Source organism: Manacus vitellinus, unplaced genomic scaffold, assembly GCF_001715985.3.
Source record: "Manacus vitellinus isolate BGI_N305 unplaced genomic scaffold, ASM171598v3 scaffold_14_pilon, whole genome shotgun sequence".
Taxonomy (NCBI): Eukaryota; Metazoa; Chordata; class Aves; order Passeriformes; family Pipridae; genus Manacus; species Manacus vitellinus.
In genome coordinates, this window is record NW_021939063.1 from 11,294,213 (window position 1) to 11,311,049 (window position 16,837).

Sequence of the window (16,837 nt, forward strand, 5' to 3'; positions counted from 1 at the left end):
CGGCAGGAACAGCTCGCTCTCCGTATTGATATTCCTTCATCTCAGCCTATTTTCCAAGCCGTCAAGCTGCCATCTCTACCCTCCCAGGATGCTGGGGAAAGCAGCCTCATGTCCGTCAGCTCCTGGACTCTGATCCTACCTTTGCAGCCACTCAGGAGTGCTGGAACCACTTTGTGCTTCTCCCAGCAGCCCAGTGTCCCTGCACAGAGTTCATCAAGCACAGACTTTGAGTCAGGGCAATTTTGAAGACAGGAAAAAAGTCACCGCCTGACTCTCTAGGTCCACAAAGTCTCCAAGATGCAGCCCTCCATCACTGTGGATGTGGCATCACCACCCCAGCCATGGTGTGGGGACACCCATCCCATCAGGAACCACGGCAATAGCCAGTGGAAGAGACATGACTGCTTTGATTTATTGCAGCTGGCAGAAGGGCACAATGCCATCCCAGCAGGTTTAGGGCCAGAGGCATTTTGTGATGCAGCGCTAAGTCCTGCACCCAGCAGCGCTGGGTCCCTACTTGGGTGTGCTGAGGTTCATGGCCAGTCTTGCAGAGACAGTAAAAGGCAGGACAGATTGACCAAACAGTTCTAACGGAGGTATAAAGAGATTTCCTGTTAATTGCAAAAGGTGTTAACTCTGAAACCTAATGGTTGAGGACTAAATAAGAACCTGAGGTCAGTGGTCACCACCACAGCCAGCCTGTCACCAGATGGAACCAGGCAGAGCATCCCTTCTGGGGAAACTTTGTGTCCTTCAGAGCACTCCTCCACACCCCCTCTGCTGTAGGCCCCTGTCCTTCTGCTTATTCACAGCTGCTCGATACCCTCCCTCGCCAGGACCAGCTGAGGACCACTGTCATGGAGCAGACTCATCTCTTGCCTCGCTATTAGGATGACATGTGTCACTGTCCACTTCCCAAAGGCTTTCTGGTCCTCCACTTGTGCCAGAAGCAGAGATGCTGTGCTCATCATGTATAAGGGCAAGGGGGGACTGCAGTGGTCTTCCATAGGGAGAAGACATAAAATGGCACAATTAAGATTGGGTGAGGCATCAGCCAGACTAAACTCCAGGCCACAGTTGCCCCTACTTCTTGGTGCCAGGCTCCATCCCCAGGATGGGTGTTCTCCCCATGACTCAAGCCAGTGGAAAGATTAACACCAAATCCTTTGGCGGCTCAGAAATTCATCTCCATCACATGGAACGAGTGGGTGGCCACGAGACACCAAGGAGTCCCTTCCCTTTCTCCAGTACCCATGTAAAATTAAAATGGACAAGGAAGAAGCTGCTGTAAATAATGCATTCATGGTGCACTACACGGTTTCGGGAGCACATATTCATTGTCTAGTCTTATTTAAAGAAACCCAGCCCTGCCTGAGTCATTAAAAATGTATCCTGGTTTCAGCTTCATCCCATATACACTCACCACTGTGAAGCAGGTGGCTCGGTGGCTGTTTTCATGCCTTCCCTCTCTCAGCTGGTCCTGGGCAGCCCCACGCTGTTATGAGTGAGGCCTTCAGGTCATATGAAAAATTCACGCGCTTGGCATCAGGGGTTTTCCATCCCCATGCTCCCTGCTCCTCCCCCACACCTGGGCCCAAAGACCCTCTCTCTGCCACTGCCTCCCAGACCCCAGCAGCATCCTCTGAGCTAATAAAGGACTCTAACGAGAACTGCTAAGTCCCAGTCTGGCCACAACATCAATCCCACTGCTTTTCCACCCCACTGCCTTCTCCTCACCTCCCTTTGGCCAGTCTTCATTTTCCACCACATGTTCCCCTTGCTTGCACCCTGCATCTCCTCTCACCCACAGCCCAACTTGCTGGTGGGGTTCACCAGCTCTTGGTTGGGTGCTAACAGTTTGTGGGAGCCAAGCCCACAGTGAGGCACTTTCCCGCACAGCATCCTCCTGCCTTGCTGGAGATGACACTGAGGAGTCAGCCCATTAACCATCCACAGGTTGCAGCGCCATGTTTGCTTTTCGTTTTCATTCCAGGGATGCAGTACCCAAAGTTGGCATCTTGCATAGCTCCAGGTAGGGACCAGAAGGAATTTAATTTACCCTTGGTTCTCTGGAAAAGGTGGCTGGGGGTGAGGAGGAGAGGCTAGACCCAAAGCTGGGAGTAAGAAGAAGGTGAAGTTTCCCAATGTCTGGCTGATAATCACCACGTGCCATTCAACAACCAGGTGGCCACAAGTCCAAACACCTCATTAATGGGTCAGCGCTTCAAATACCTCAGCCTTTGCTGGGCCACAACTAAAGCATCTGGACCCACTCTTACAAGGACAGAGGGGCACCCCAGAGTGCTCCCACCCAACCAAAGGCAAAGCCACAAACCATGCTCAGCCCATCTCTGCCTGTCAGAGGGAGCTCGTGGGTGACCACAAGCACATGTGTGACCACCAGAAAGCCTGGGGCAGAGGCATTATCCACAGCTTATAACATCCATCCCTGTTTGCTGCTCACTGCCTCCTCCTGTCTGGGAAGCACTGGAGGCAAACCCCAGGGTGGGATAAGCTGGCAGCATCACTCAGACACGTGGACACCCACCCGCATGCACACACAGCCTGTGCCTGCCCTGGCACCCTCCTGGATCCTTTGCATCCCTCCCTGTGGAGCAGCTCCTCCAGAGGCACTGCAGGAAAACCTGGGAGATAACATGCCTGCGACATTAGCAATTAAGGAACATTAATTATAATAATAATAATTATCACAAAATAGCATTTTTATGGCACAATATTATGCTGAAAGATTTACAACATACTGAATCATGAAGTTCGCAATTAAAGTTATTTTAAGTTTCTAATTTCGCTTTAATTCTATTCCAATAAAAGATAGGATAAATATACCTTAAGAAAATCTGCAGAAACCATTACTTAAGGCAATTTCCCTATATAGGGATGTTATATTGCAGCACAGAGATCCCTTGAGGAGCATCACAAACCTCGGTGAGGAAGAAATGTCTGACCCTGAGAAATACCAAGCTCCACAAGCCTTGCCCCAGGGCAGCAGGGCACTGCAGCTCGAAGGCACCAGTGCCCTCTTGGCTTGAGCTTCCCAGCCACAAGCTCTCCTGAAGTGGCTCTGTACATCATGGTGTTTCATCGAGACAGGAGGAACTGGAGAGCCTGGAACTCACCAGGCAGCCACAGGAAGAGCTGAGCTGGGTTTATTCCTCACACTGCCAGAGGAGTCCTGGCATCACCACTACGTGCGTAACGCTGGTGGGATGGAGCAAGGATGTTTCACTCCAGCTCTGACTTCAGTCTGTACACCTGTAACAGTCTGTAGGAGAGAGGGGGGCAAATAAAGGACCCAAATCCCAGTCTTCCATGGGAAAATTATTATTGACTATTGTGGTTTTACAGAATTGAAACCCGACCTGCAATTGTTTTGATGAAAGTTCATCACTACAGTAAGAAAAGGAAAGAAAAAAAGGAAGAGGGAAATTCTTTAGACATAGTCAAAGCTCTATATCTTGGAAGAGATGTCACCATTGTGAAAGGATTTTTCAGTTCCATTTTGTGAATAAACCCCATAACATTAACAAAGCCAAAATCAGAATACAAAGCCTGATGCTTACCACAGCAGCCAATTCTGACTGCCCCATATCCTGCAGAACAGGAATTTTGTATCACCCCAGTACCCGAGATACATTTTGGAATCTCAAGTTCTCCAAACTCCACTTTGCTGGACCGTCACTGTAACGCTGCTGGGCTGGTGCTGGTTCAGCCATCCCAGCCTTGATGCCCCACTGCATTAGGAGACCTGGAGCCACCGTCTGCTGGGCCGAGCCCCCCTCACCTGAGAGCTGTGCCCTACTCTCACTGCCAACACCAAATGGCACAAGAGGGGGAAGGGGAAAAGGATCAGCTGTTGGTCTTGGGAAGCCATTTACCTCCAACACCATACCCATGTACCAGGTAGCCCTGCCTGTGCCCCAGAAAAAGCCACCATGGGGTGCAAGCAGCTGAAGGTCCATCACATCCACCCCTCAAGAGCCAGAATGGACCAGCCAGCACATTGCCGTCCCATGGTGGCCACACCCATTTGATTGCCAGAGGATGTGCCACATCCTTTTGCCCACAGCGCCACCCCCACTTGCTGCCTTTAAGGAGCCCCCTCCACCCGTGATCTAACGCTGGGACAACTCATCACACCAATGGAGCAGCCACAGGGCAGGCTGGAGGACCCTCCACCCCCTTAGCTGTGCCCCTGCCCAAAGCAGTCAGCACAATTGACTGCCTCTGAGCTCAGCCTGAGCCCCACTCCCGCAGGAGCTCCCCTGGGACTTAACTTCTTCATAATTAATTTAAGTGCCTCCGTGCGTCGCGCTGCCCACCAGCGCTTCCCGAGCACAGATTACTCACCTCGCTGCGGACACAGGGAACATTACAAGCGAGTCCGGAAGACAAGAGGTCTTGGCTCCCTGACAGCCCATAACTGATGGCTGGTTTGGGAGGCAGCTGAAGCAATGCCAGTTCTCAGAAAAGCAGCAGGTCTGCCAGCGGGTGATCCCGGCACCCACGCTCCCAGATGGCTGGGAGGGAGACGGGAACTCCCCAAAAGCTGAGCAGGGATGGTGGGGTGTGCATTTGAGGGAAGGGTGAAGGCTTTAACAAGAAGAGGTGCCTATATTGCCAGCAAAGTCTTTAATTGATTCTGGGAGAGTGATTTCTAAATTATATCCTGATGTGTACACTGCAATCAATAAATGCATTAAAGAAAGGAGCCTGGGTTGAGCTGCTCCACACCATCCCCACAGCCTGTTCCCAGCTCAGTGCCCTGCAGAGGAATCCCTGTGAGCAGTAGGGCTGGGAGCTGCAGCAGCTGGGGATGAGCCCCATGGAGCATCCCTCTCCAAGCAGGTTTCCCTCACCTGGGAAGGATGCAGGCATCCTGAAATACTGACTTCTTCAAGGATTGGTCCCACAGTTTGGCATCAGAGACAGCAATAAGCCTCCCTGTGCCACAGTGGAATGGTGCTTCCACTGCAGCCTTGAGCAGCTCCTCTTACCCTGCCACTCCCCATCTCCTGGGTACTTCTAACAAACTGATTTGATCTGGAAAACCAAGAGTGAGGCAGAGTGGTCCTTTGCATAAGGATGTGCCAGAAATCCCAAAGAGCTTGGCTGCCTGCCTATTCTAGGATGACAGATTTAGGAAGGGGTTTACCATCTTTAGGAAAGGTTTAGTGATTTGGAGAATCTGCCTGGAAGTTCCTGCTCTCCTTGCACACTCCCCTGGCACATCCCTGCTGCCCAAAGAGAGAGCTAGGAGCTAGGAAAACAAAGGCTAATACAAACACTTCAGCCTATTTATTAAAAAAGTTTACAAAATGATGAGTGAAAGACAGCTAATGATGCATCGTATGGTTCGTGCCAAGGAAAACGCTCTAAATTGAAGTCCTCAAATATGAAAAGAATCAACATTTAATAAGACAGCTAATGTATGTTATTTAAATGTCACTTCATTATTAAAAGTGTATATTTTTTGAGGTTTAATAACCATGTAATTGAGGCATCTTTTCTATAGTTAAACCTTGGCAAATATGTTTTTCATAATTAGCCAGTATTTATTTAACATGTAATAACCATCCCATTAAATTTAATGACTTCAATTAATAGGTACAAAGGGGCCTTTTTTAATGTCAATACGTATTCCTAAAGACAGTTCCCGACGTGGGGCCACAAGGAAGCTCAGCTACCTGGGGGGTGACTGAGGAGGGCAGGTGTCTGAGCCAATCCACAGGGCTCTGCTGGTGCCCCATTGCAGGAATGGGGATCCCTGGAGTAGCCAGAGCTTGGGGGTCACAAAGAGGGTGATGCCAGCAGGTATCCCATGGGGACCCCAGCCCATCCTTGGGCTCTTCCTCACCCCTCCAGCCCTGCTGCCAGGTATGAGGAGTGAGGCCACAGGGCAAATTCTATTGGAGCAGTGAGACAGCAGAGGCTCAGCCCAATGTGGCCACAGCTGAGCCTTGTAGCCCACATTAGAGAACAGCCTAGGGTAAATTAACTCCTTTAACAAACTATCCAGTACGGAGTTATTAACTGGCTCCTAATAAACTCCAGCACAACACTGTGCCTGCTGCAATCCTACCAGGCTCTGGGCTATGGAACTCCACTTTACTAGCAAGAAAACCCCCATCCTGCAGGTGTGCACCACCTCCAGTGTCCCAGCACCTCCCTGGCCCCAGGCAGGGGCTTGGCTGTGACCTCCCAAGACACCTGCACACAGGGGAGCTCTCCATTCTGACTCAACCCTGGCAGGACCCCCACATGCCTCTTCCCCATCTTTCAGGCCCCTGCTTTCCCCATGAACCTCAACCCATATGCTGAGGGACTAGAATTTGTCTGATGGCAGAAGCACCTGAGGAATTGAGCAGCAAAGAGCACACATTTCCACATGTAGCAAACAGCGAAGCACATTCAGGAACACAGAGCCAACCACTCAGAAAGCAAATCACTGCTTGTGGGAAGCAGCACACTAGAAACACGTCACCTTTCTGCTCTGGCAAAGGTGCTGGAGCACAGAGTCATGGCAGCAAGTCCTAGGCAGGTAAGATGCTCCCCCGGGGACCCCAAAATGCCAATGGCCAAGGCCAGCAGCCAGCACGGCCCCCTGGCTTGCAGCAGTGGGAACCCTAATGCTCCACAGTGCCACATGGTCACCCACCCTTCCCTGAGACCTCCTCATGTAGGGGCGTGATGCTGGCTGCAGGCACCAGGTCAGGTCACATCCTCTGGAGATGCAAATTGCTGAAATGATGCTGGAAGTGCTCACCACAGCCAGGGGACCATGGGGAGGCTGTTGGAAGCTCTGTCCCACTTTTCCAATTGTTGTGAGGAAGAACAAGGTTTAAGAGACACTAAATCCCTAAAGACAAAGAATGATAGGTTGAGTTATACCTCTGTCTGGGCTGGCCTCTGTTCAGGATGACTTGGTTCACCCTAGAACAGAGATCCAACCGTAGCAGAGCCCACATTCCCAAAAATACCCAGCACATGAGACTTTTCTTGCAACCCCACCTTCTCCCTGCCCCTTTCAGCCTTTTCCATTCAGACATGACAGGGGCTGCGGGGCAGCCACCATCTCACTGTCTCAGTGTCCCTGGCACCTCCTCCTTCAGCTAAAACCCTCTGAGACCACTTTGCAGGGAATGGCCAAAATGCACCAAGGCTTGAGCAGATTGGGGAAGCATATGTCTCCCTGCATTTCCCAGGGCACGGAGCGAGGTGCCAGCAGTGCTGCCAGCCTCTGCTGGGCAACACACCGGCTGCCTGCACTCGCCTGCCCCATGTGTGGTGAAGTAGTAAGATTTAACAATGATCAGTGAATCCCAATTAATTGTGGTATCGGTATTTAAGGGATCCTATTGTGACAAGGCTGCCATGAGCTGGCTGCAGCCATCTGCTCCCCTGGCCCGGGGACCCTGATGCCTGTGGGGATGGATTGGTGATTTCTAGCTCTGGGACTGGGCAGGAGGACTCCCATCCTGCTGCCCTCCTACCTGCAGCTCAGCTAGGGTAGCCTGGCTAGGATGGGGAGCAGAGTCGGTGGGGTTATTTAGTACCTCAAAACAGGCACAGGTTCCCGGTGGCAATGCTGCCAACCTGCGAACAGCTGCCTGCACCGATGTGGCCATAAATTACCCACGGAGCCATCGGGGACCCGCACCGGAGGGCAGGCGGCAGCGCCGTGCAGCCCCGCACGGGAGCCCAGCACAGGCAATTAATCCTCGTTAGCAGCCTGACGGGGAGATGGGCTTGCTGGGCATGCGGCACGGGGCGGCTGCTCCTGCAGAGAGGCTCTCTCCTGCGTTTGTACCCCTCCTTCCCCAGTGCCCTCCACCCTGCGCAACTCCTCCTTTGCCTATCCCTCCCCTGCTCCCTCTCCTTCATCTCCTTTGTTATCCTTGTTTCCTTCTGCCTCTCTCCACCCTTTCTTCCCACCTGTCCTGCCAGCATTGCACTCCAAAGGTGCTCTGTGGTGCTGCTCCCATTCCCAAAGCAAGGGTGAGGCTGGTCCCTGCCTGCCCCGCTCAGCTCCCAGCAGGTGACTGAGAGCCCCAAGAATGAGCTGCTGGGACTTGGGCATTTCATGACCGACCTCCTGGCTTTACAGGGAATAAGATAGAACCCCAGATGTGCCAAACCACAAGGCCATCCCCAGAGCCCAAACCCATACTACTACACTCAAGCCCTCAGGGACACGAGGCTTGCTGGGCACAGGCAGAGCACAGCCCAGCCAGGACAGCCCAGCAATGCTGAGCAGGGACGTGTCATCCCCAGTGTGACATCCCTGAAGCGAGCAAATGCTGCTTCTCACACAGCAGATGGCAAATCCTACAGCAGGGAGGGGAAGAGGGGTGCCCATTAGCACCCCCAGCTATCGCCTTAACTCTGCATCTCCCTTTTCAGGGCCGGGAGCCAGCACCAGGCTCCCAGGCTCTCCCCTCCACCACCATCTTCTCCCCAGTTCTAGACATCCCCATAGACACCCTCCAGGACCAGGGACCAATCTCTGACTCCTGCCCCCAGCCCTCTGCACTCAGGTCCATCAGTCACTGCTCCAGGAGGAAACACAGAGCTGCAGCCAAAAAGGACCCTTATTTTAAAGAAAATAATAATTCTAGAATAAATAAATAAATAACAAGCCCAAGCACAAGTCTGCTTTTAAATTCAAATGTGCAATATGGCCCAGAGCCTCAGAGCCAGAAGGAAACTACAGATTTGGGCAAGGAAACAGGGAATATTTCACTTCAGCTCAGTCCAAGCCGTCATGATTTACCCAGCAGTGAGGGAGGTGGGAGAGCCACTCCCCGGGGGCTCTGCAGCTCCAGCAGTCACCGCCCTGCCCACCACTTCCAGGCTGCTGCCCCTGGACCTAAGTTTCTCCAGACTCTCATGTCCCATATCAGCTGCCCATCACATCCCACCAGCTCCACTCCAGGGCCACAGCTGTGCCAGGGTGAAGGGGCTCTCCCTGGGGCTCCTGTTGGATCCTCCAGCACCCATGGGCACGACAGTCCTGTCCTGCTGGGACCCAGGACCTTCTAGCCCCAGCAGGGCACCAAGCAGGATCCAAAACCCAGCCCTGCACAGGGGGTCTCTGGGGTGACCATCCAGCTCGGGCTGAGCACTTGCACAGGGCAGCAATGCCATGATCTCATCCCTCTACACCTACCTGGAAGGAGGGCATAGCCAGGTGGGGGTCAGTCTCTTCTCCCAAGCAACAAGTGACAGGACAAGAGGAAATGGCCTCAAGTTGCATCAGGGGAGGTTTAGATTGAATATTAGGGAAAATATCTTCACTGAAAGGGCTGTCAAGCATTGGAACAGGCTGCCCAGGGAAGTGACGGAGTTGTCATCCCTGGATCTGTTCAAAAACCACATAAATGTGCATAGCAACATAGTTCACTGGTGGGCTTGGCAGTGGGGAGTTAAACAGTTGTACTCGATGATCTTATAGGTCTTTTCCAGCCTTAATGATTCTATGACCGTGGCCCTGTCCTGCCAGGGAGGCTCCTGCCGCTGTTGGGAGGGTCACAGCCCCACCCTGTCCCGGGGCAAGGGACATTCTCTTGAACACTTGGGCATCACCCAGCCAGTGGCGGGGGCTGCTTCCTGCCCCTCGGCACACTCGATTAATGCTCAGGATCGCGGAGCCATAACCAGGATTCTTGTCCACAGTGAGTCACAAGTGCCACGAGTTCGGACCTGCCTCAGCCCAGGTCCCGCAGCCGGCACAGCCGGGCTGTTACCTGTCCCGCACGGGGGCTCGGCCGGGATCCTCACGGAGATGCCCCTCGGTCAGGCGGCAGGATCCGCGCCCCGAGGCATCCCCGGGCGCATCCCGGCCGAGCCGAGCGGAGCGGCGGGCAAGCGCGGGGACCGACAGTATGCCACCTGCTGCTGGCTGGCCGCGGTCCAGGAGGGACGGACGGACGGGAGGACGGGAGGAGGGATGGACGGACCGCGGCACACGATGCGGGCCCAGCCCCATGGGCAGGCACTGGGCGCTCCGCACCCTCGGCAGCGCGGGACGACGGGGTCCGGCGCGGGATGCCCCGTGCGACGGAGGTGACAGGAGGTGACAGCGAGCCCGGAGTGGGGGAGAAAGTCAGCATAAATCCCTAGACCTGTTTTCCCACCGTCAGCAGGTGTCTGAACCCCAGCACCACACTCCAGCATCCTGCACCTACACCAAGTGCGAGAACAAGGCAGGAAGGGGCACGAGGGGAGGCTGTGTGGGGAAGCTGCAGGACCCTGTGTCCAAAGCCCAGACACTTCACTGAAGATCCATTAACCAGACAGACATGAGCCACACACCTTCCCACAGCCACAACCCGAAAATAATTCTTTGTGTTCCACACAGGGAGGCTGAAGGCAGCTGCACCCACTCCTGTTGGGATCAGGAATGCTGGTGGAATTGGGGAGTGGAGCTCTCCTGAAAACAGCAGGTACCAAGTCAGCACAAGCCACCTTCCCCTAAAACCACGGGGACAACACGATAGGGCATCACCCCTATGCAAAAAAGCAAAGAGGAGGTGAAGAGTCAGCTCCTGAAGGGTGTGAAGGCACAAGGGAGGTGTCAGGCACAGCATGTTGCCATGTCACCCCTTTTCCATGCACAGATTACAGGGCATTGTGGCCCTGACGCAGCGATCCAGCTGCAAAATGCTGTGACATCCCCACACCCCCGTGGCACACACACATTGTCCACAAGCATGGAGAGCAAGGTGGGGACTGACCACAGGGTGCGGGGAAATCTGCTTCACAAATTACCATTAGTACCAAATGTCCCTTCTTATCAAGACTGGACGGGTATTCAATTTTCTCTTCAAACGCCTGCCTTCTGAAATGGTAATAGAATTTCAAATCTAGGGGAAAAGGGAGGGGAAAAACTGAATATGCAAGGATTAATGATGAGAGAGAGAGACAAAGGAAGAAATTATACCAAAAAAATATAGTCAGAGCTTTTGCAGGAATTAATTAAATACAAATATAAAGAGAAAATTAAGTCTCATGCTTAGGAGGGGGGAGAAAAGCGATATTTTCTGAGTTTAATTAACCTTTTTTTGCCAAGAACAATGAAGAGGAAGGCGTAAGGGAGGGAAAGGAGAGCAAAGACTCCTAATTGTTTTGCCTTGCAGGAGATAATTATGGGACCTGGCCAGGTCAAGGTCTGCCCACGCGGGTTTGGGGTGCATGGGTCCGGCTCACGCATGTGCTGGGATTGTGTGCACATAATAGCTCATTTATTGGCTCTAATTGGGAGGTAGAGTGGGAGGAGCAAAGGCAGAGCTGGGGAGAGCCATGGTTCCCCAGATACCAGGGGGCTCGAGGAGGGGATGTCCCCTCCTGGTAGGACCATGGGGAGGGGAAGAACACTGAGCATCAGTGGGAGTTGGCTGGCAGGTCTGTGAGATGACCTCCATGCCCACTCTCCCAAATATCTTGTTTGCAGGTTTAGTATCTGTGGTGTTTAAAGGCATCAGTCACAGGGCAACAGCTTAGGGATTGAATGGCATTTTGGAGCAGCTGGATGCAAAATTAATGTTTTCTGTCACCACTGGCCCCTCCTGGGGAACGTGGGGGAGCCAGTGGTAGCAGGATAAAAAGTGACATGACAAGGAAAGGAAAAGTGATGCTGATGCTAACAGGAGTGCCTGCCTGCCAGGTCTGTGCCCTGGTGCCTCTCTGATTTGCTGCCCAAGTGGGAGCTGCTTGGTCACAGCCCAGACTCCAAAAGAGGGGAAGGAACCTGGAAAAGCCAGACCTGGAGAGCAGGAGCTCTGGCAGCTTTTAGCAGCAGGTCAACATTGTGCCCAGCTGTAAGGAGCAGCATTGCCTTTGGGCTACAGGAAGTGTCAGACACCCAGGCTCACACCTACAAGCCCCACAATAACATTTATGGCAACTCACATGACACCAGTGACCGGGAGTGATGGAAATGGGTCAGTCAATGCCCCACGGGCCACTCGAGCAAGGAGCGATGAACAGCACCATCCTCCTCCTGTGGGTCCCAGTGCTGGGGTTGCTTGCTGGGAACTGCTCCTAAAGGCAAGCAAGGACCTTCAGGGCCGAGGTGATGCCTGTAAGATGCCTGGAGGTGCTGTCACAAACAGGGTGAGCGATGCCTTTCCCTACATCCTTTTGAGACCTTGGTGCCATGAGGTTTGGAGCAGGACCTGTCTTCTTCTAACACCAGCTGGGTGAAGCAGAGACTTCTCAAGGACTTGTCACACATAACTTCGTTGGGCCACCACCCATGGAGGTGTCCTCTACCCCTGCACCACAAGCTCTCCCAGATCCATGCAAAGCCCCCTCCTCACCATGATCATACCACCTGGTATGTGCTCGGGTGGGCGATAGAGAAACCAGGTCTGCACTCCTGGATGAGGCTGGAGGAAGCTGAGCTGGCTTTCCAGGCAGGACCAGCTGCATTGAAGTCAGGTTTCCACTGGATCACAGAGGGTGAAATTCATCATTCCCAGGCAAGCAGCTCCTGAAAGGCAGAAGCTGAAGACATGGACCTCTGCACAGGTCTGACCCTGCCAGCACAGCATCACCCAGGAGGACGCACACGCAGGCTACGGATTATCTAGGAAGTGGGACAGGGTGATTAACAAGTTAAAATCAACACTAGCAAGCATTTATTTAACAAACATGACTCCTTATCTGTCCAGGAATAGATTGCAAAATTATTCAAGAGTCTTCAGCATAAATTATTCTCAGTATAAAGATTGTTTAAATTGCAAGCTGGGAATATTACTGTGAAGTGTACAAGGTATGTGGTAAATTATGTAACCAATTTATGTAATTTATAAATTGAGTTACATAAATTAGCTACACCAGGTACAGCATGAATGTCAAATTGTATACTCAATTGTCACAATAATGGCTCAGCATCAGATTAGCTCGAGGATTAATCCAGACAGTACAAAGTCTGGATGTTACAAATAAATAAATATAAATATCAAACTGTATACTAACAGCTCAAACTAGAAAGTTATTAGCATTAATAAAGTGCAATCACTCAATTACTTGTCAGGGGAAGTAAAATGAGGCAGAACCAGCAGGATCAGTTTGCTTTTCAGTTTGCACAGATGTCCCCACAGTCAGCGCCCTGCAGAGTGCTTTAGGGAGGGTAGAAAGTATCTAAACCTTTTCCAAAAGTCCATGTCTCACTCCTGGGGTAAGGAATATCTCCCTTAACAGTAAGGGGCTATAAAATCACTTATGACTTTAAATTAAGAAGTTTAGACTACGGGCACCATTGCACTACTTAATTCACTGTGCCCAGGGCCACAGAAAAGTCCATGGATTTATTGTACAGCTCTGAGACTCACCTGCCTTTTCAGGACTTGAAGGACCCTTAGAAAACCAGAACCAAGGCTATTAGTTTTCCCCAAGTTAACATTCAAAGGTACATTTTCAACCACTCCTTTTCCATGACCACTTCTCCTCCACTCCCATAAACTACTCGGTCCCCAGGTTAAACATAGAGGGGGCAACCCTGGGCCAGGCACAGCCTTCTTGGACATACAGACACCATGAGAGGGAAGGTGCTTCTCCCAGTCCGCAGATTTGATAAAACCTGGAAACTTGGAAAGGGCTTTTGGAAGAATATGTGGGAATATGGAGCAACAAGAGGAAATATTACTTAAATTTATAAATCACTTAATCTAAAACCTATGGCTGGATGAAAGTGATCTAATTACTCTGAAACAGAGGAGCTCTCCCCAGGGAGCCTCACTCACAGGATGGCCCTGTGGGTACAATGGGCAGGAGCAGGGCTGAGCCACATTTCATGCTTTTTGCTCCACTGTCCACATGCTTCCGAGTTTCAGAACTTTTCACCTTGTACTCCTCATTAAAATCCAATTTTCTTTCCAGTTGAGAATGGCAGAATTCTGCCCTCCTGGGAACAGCTGTAATTATGTTGTCATCTGCTTGCTTGAGAGTGCTGCAAGGTCTGTAGCAGTGTTAGAGCTCCCAGTCTCAGGGGTGATTGCAAAGCAACCTGGAGCACAATTCTCTTGAGCACAACTTATTAAAACTTCCCTGTAATGGGTGTGCTTGGTTTTTCCAGAGACCTGAGTTTGGACCTCCCAAGCAATCCCATGAGGAAGCAACGGTTGGCAGTGACCAAGTTCACAGTCAGAAGAATGATACAGATCACCTTAAAGTTATGACCTGCACATTTTTCTATGCAATTCCTTGCAGTGTTGAATGAAGTTTTTCACCCAGCAGAAGAACCACACTTCGAAACATCTGCCCATCAGTCACAAAGGAAAAGCAAATGTACCTCTTTGTCCTGATGCCACACTTGGACATTGTCACCTTGACACAAGATTCCTATAACCTATAGGAGATCTAACCACACTCATTGACTGAAAATAGCCTCAAAAATTATTTGAGTTTCATATCAGCAATGAGCAATACAGGACCACCTGCAGCCTCCAAAGAGGACATCTGCTTTGTTTTTTGGAGAGCTGAAGAGCCAGACCCTGCTGTCTGAGGGTACTTCCAAGAAGATAATCAGCTTAGACTCTGAAGCATGAATTCTCTTCTTTGTCTGTTTGGCCACAGACTAAATGGCAACCCTTCCCTTCAGACAGTGGAGTTCATTTTTCCTGGCACGGGGGAGGTCAGGCCAACCAGCGGCTGGGTGGAACCGACAGCTGGCACTGAGGTTTCACAGCTGGATTTCATTAGGATGTTAGGGAAAGCAGCCATGAAGTATATTAAATATATTACTGTGGATATTCCATTTTGTAAACCGCCCTCCAGTTTGGGAATGTATACTCCAGGGAAGGCACTACACAAAAACAACCAGAATGCAGTTTTAAAATAAATGGATGAATATTTTCTCTTTTTGTAACCTCTTTAACTTAAAGACCCCACAGCACTGCACAAGCACCTGATCTAAGTTTGGAACAAGCCTAGTACACAGATAATTCCACTGTTCTCAGCTTACATTCTGTTTGGACACCTCTGTGTGCATTCCCACTGCAGAGCCCTGAGATGCAGTGGTAGAGCCCTGCTTGAGAGCAGGCACAAACCTCATGGCAAAAGGTGCTTTTGGACACCTGCAATGCATGTGGATGCCAGGCTCAGTCTATGTGGTCACCACAGATGCATGTGATCTGCTTAATCCAGTAAATTCCAATCCAAGGAAGTTGGCAAGAACACTTCAGAAGGTAGGGAGTAGAAGGGAAAAGTCCCAACGCAAAACCTACTTATTTATCTTTGCAAAAGAAAAATAAGTAAGTAAGGATTAAAGAGACTATGAAGGCTGTTTCAGTGAGGAAGCCCATAAAGAACAATTTCTCTGCCTTTTGTAAGCTTTTATTTTGGCTGATATGATTTAAGCTAAATCCTGAACTGGCATTTCCCCTCCATCTCATTAAGAGCTGTGAAGCTTCGCTGCAGTCACCGGCCAGGCTTTTGCAGCAGTTGAAAGGCTACTGAAGGAAAAGTAAAGAATTAATTTTTAAAAAGCCATCCTCACACACGGCTTTATCAAATGGCAAAAATTCAAATCTCTCCCTTGGTTCAGCCGCTCAAAGGAGGAATGTAGGCAGCTCTGGCAGAGTTCCTGTTTACTTGTTTTATGATGGTTGTAACGAGAAACCCATTAAATTAATAGGCGTGCTTTATTTTTAATGTTATGTTTAGCTAATCCTGACTTACAGTGGTACTCCCCATTCATAGAAAATAAAAATCAAACTCTATGATGATGGACTCCACCACCAAGAAAATGTATATAGAGGGATGTTCAAGAGGTCATGGGAGGGAAAAAAATAACACCCTTCTCACTCCTCCTGAGGGAGTGTCACTCATGTCCTCTGCTGATGTCCATTTGAGAGAATAAATCAGGCAGTTCAAGGACTAAATAACACAAAACTGATCCAAAGCCATAAGGGAAAAAAAAATGCCAGAGAGACCCATTCCAACTCCACTAGCACCTCAGCACAAGGCACTGAAACACGGAGAGTATCTCCTGTCCTGACCCCGTGAGAAATCAGCTCTTAGGATGGCTCAGCAGTCAGAGGCTGAAAGCTGGTGATATCCTCCTTGCCTGTAAGGTCTAAATTACCCATTCACACATTTCAGACTACATACTCAGGTTAATGATGCAACTAGGTCAGAATGAGATGTCCACCCAGAGACTCCAGCAGAGCTGCTCATGCACAGACACTCATACAGAGGGCATGGCTGGAGTGTCTGGATGACTTAAAACTCTTTCCTGATCTTAAACAGTGAAAATATATTTTTTAATTAATTCTTTAGAGAAGGCAGCAGGAAGTGTATAGCACTGACCTGCATGCACCAGTTTGCCAAAAATGTTAGCAGTAGATGGGTACAAAAACAACTTGCCCCACAGCTGTCACCCCAATATCAACTCCGTATTCAAAAAGGATTTTGAAACTAAAGCTTTAAGGGGTCCATAAAGAGGTGAGCAGATCCTAACTCTTCAAAAAGCCAAGTGAGCCTAAGGGCTTTGTTTGGACTCCTGCCAATTAGCAAAACTGCTCCAAAGATATAAGAGATTATTTCTAAACAAACTTTCTGAAAACAAAGGAGGAAGCAAAGCAGGAATCAAAATGAGAGTCAAGGTCCTTATTGCCCCTTCTCCTATACACCCTGGGATAGCAGGCCTTCCATGCAATAGCTCCCACAGAGAATAATACAGAGCAGCAGGAACCAGACACAAGTGTCACCAACATCTCATAGCACACTGCACAAATGAAATGGTTGGATAAAGCACAAGCTATTTCACTGAGGGCAAGCAGGGAGAGCGTCTAATTTAGGCCATTCACAAGGG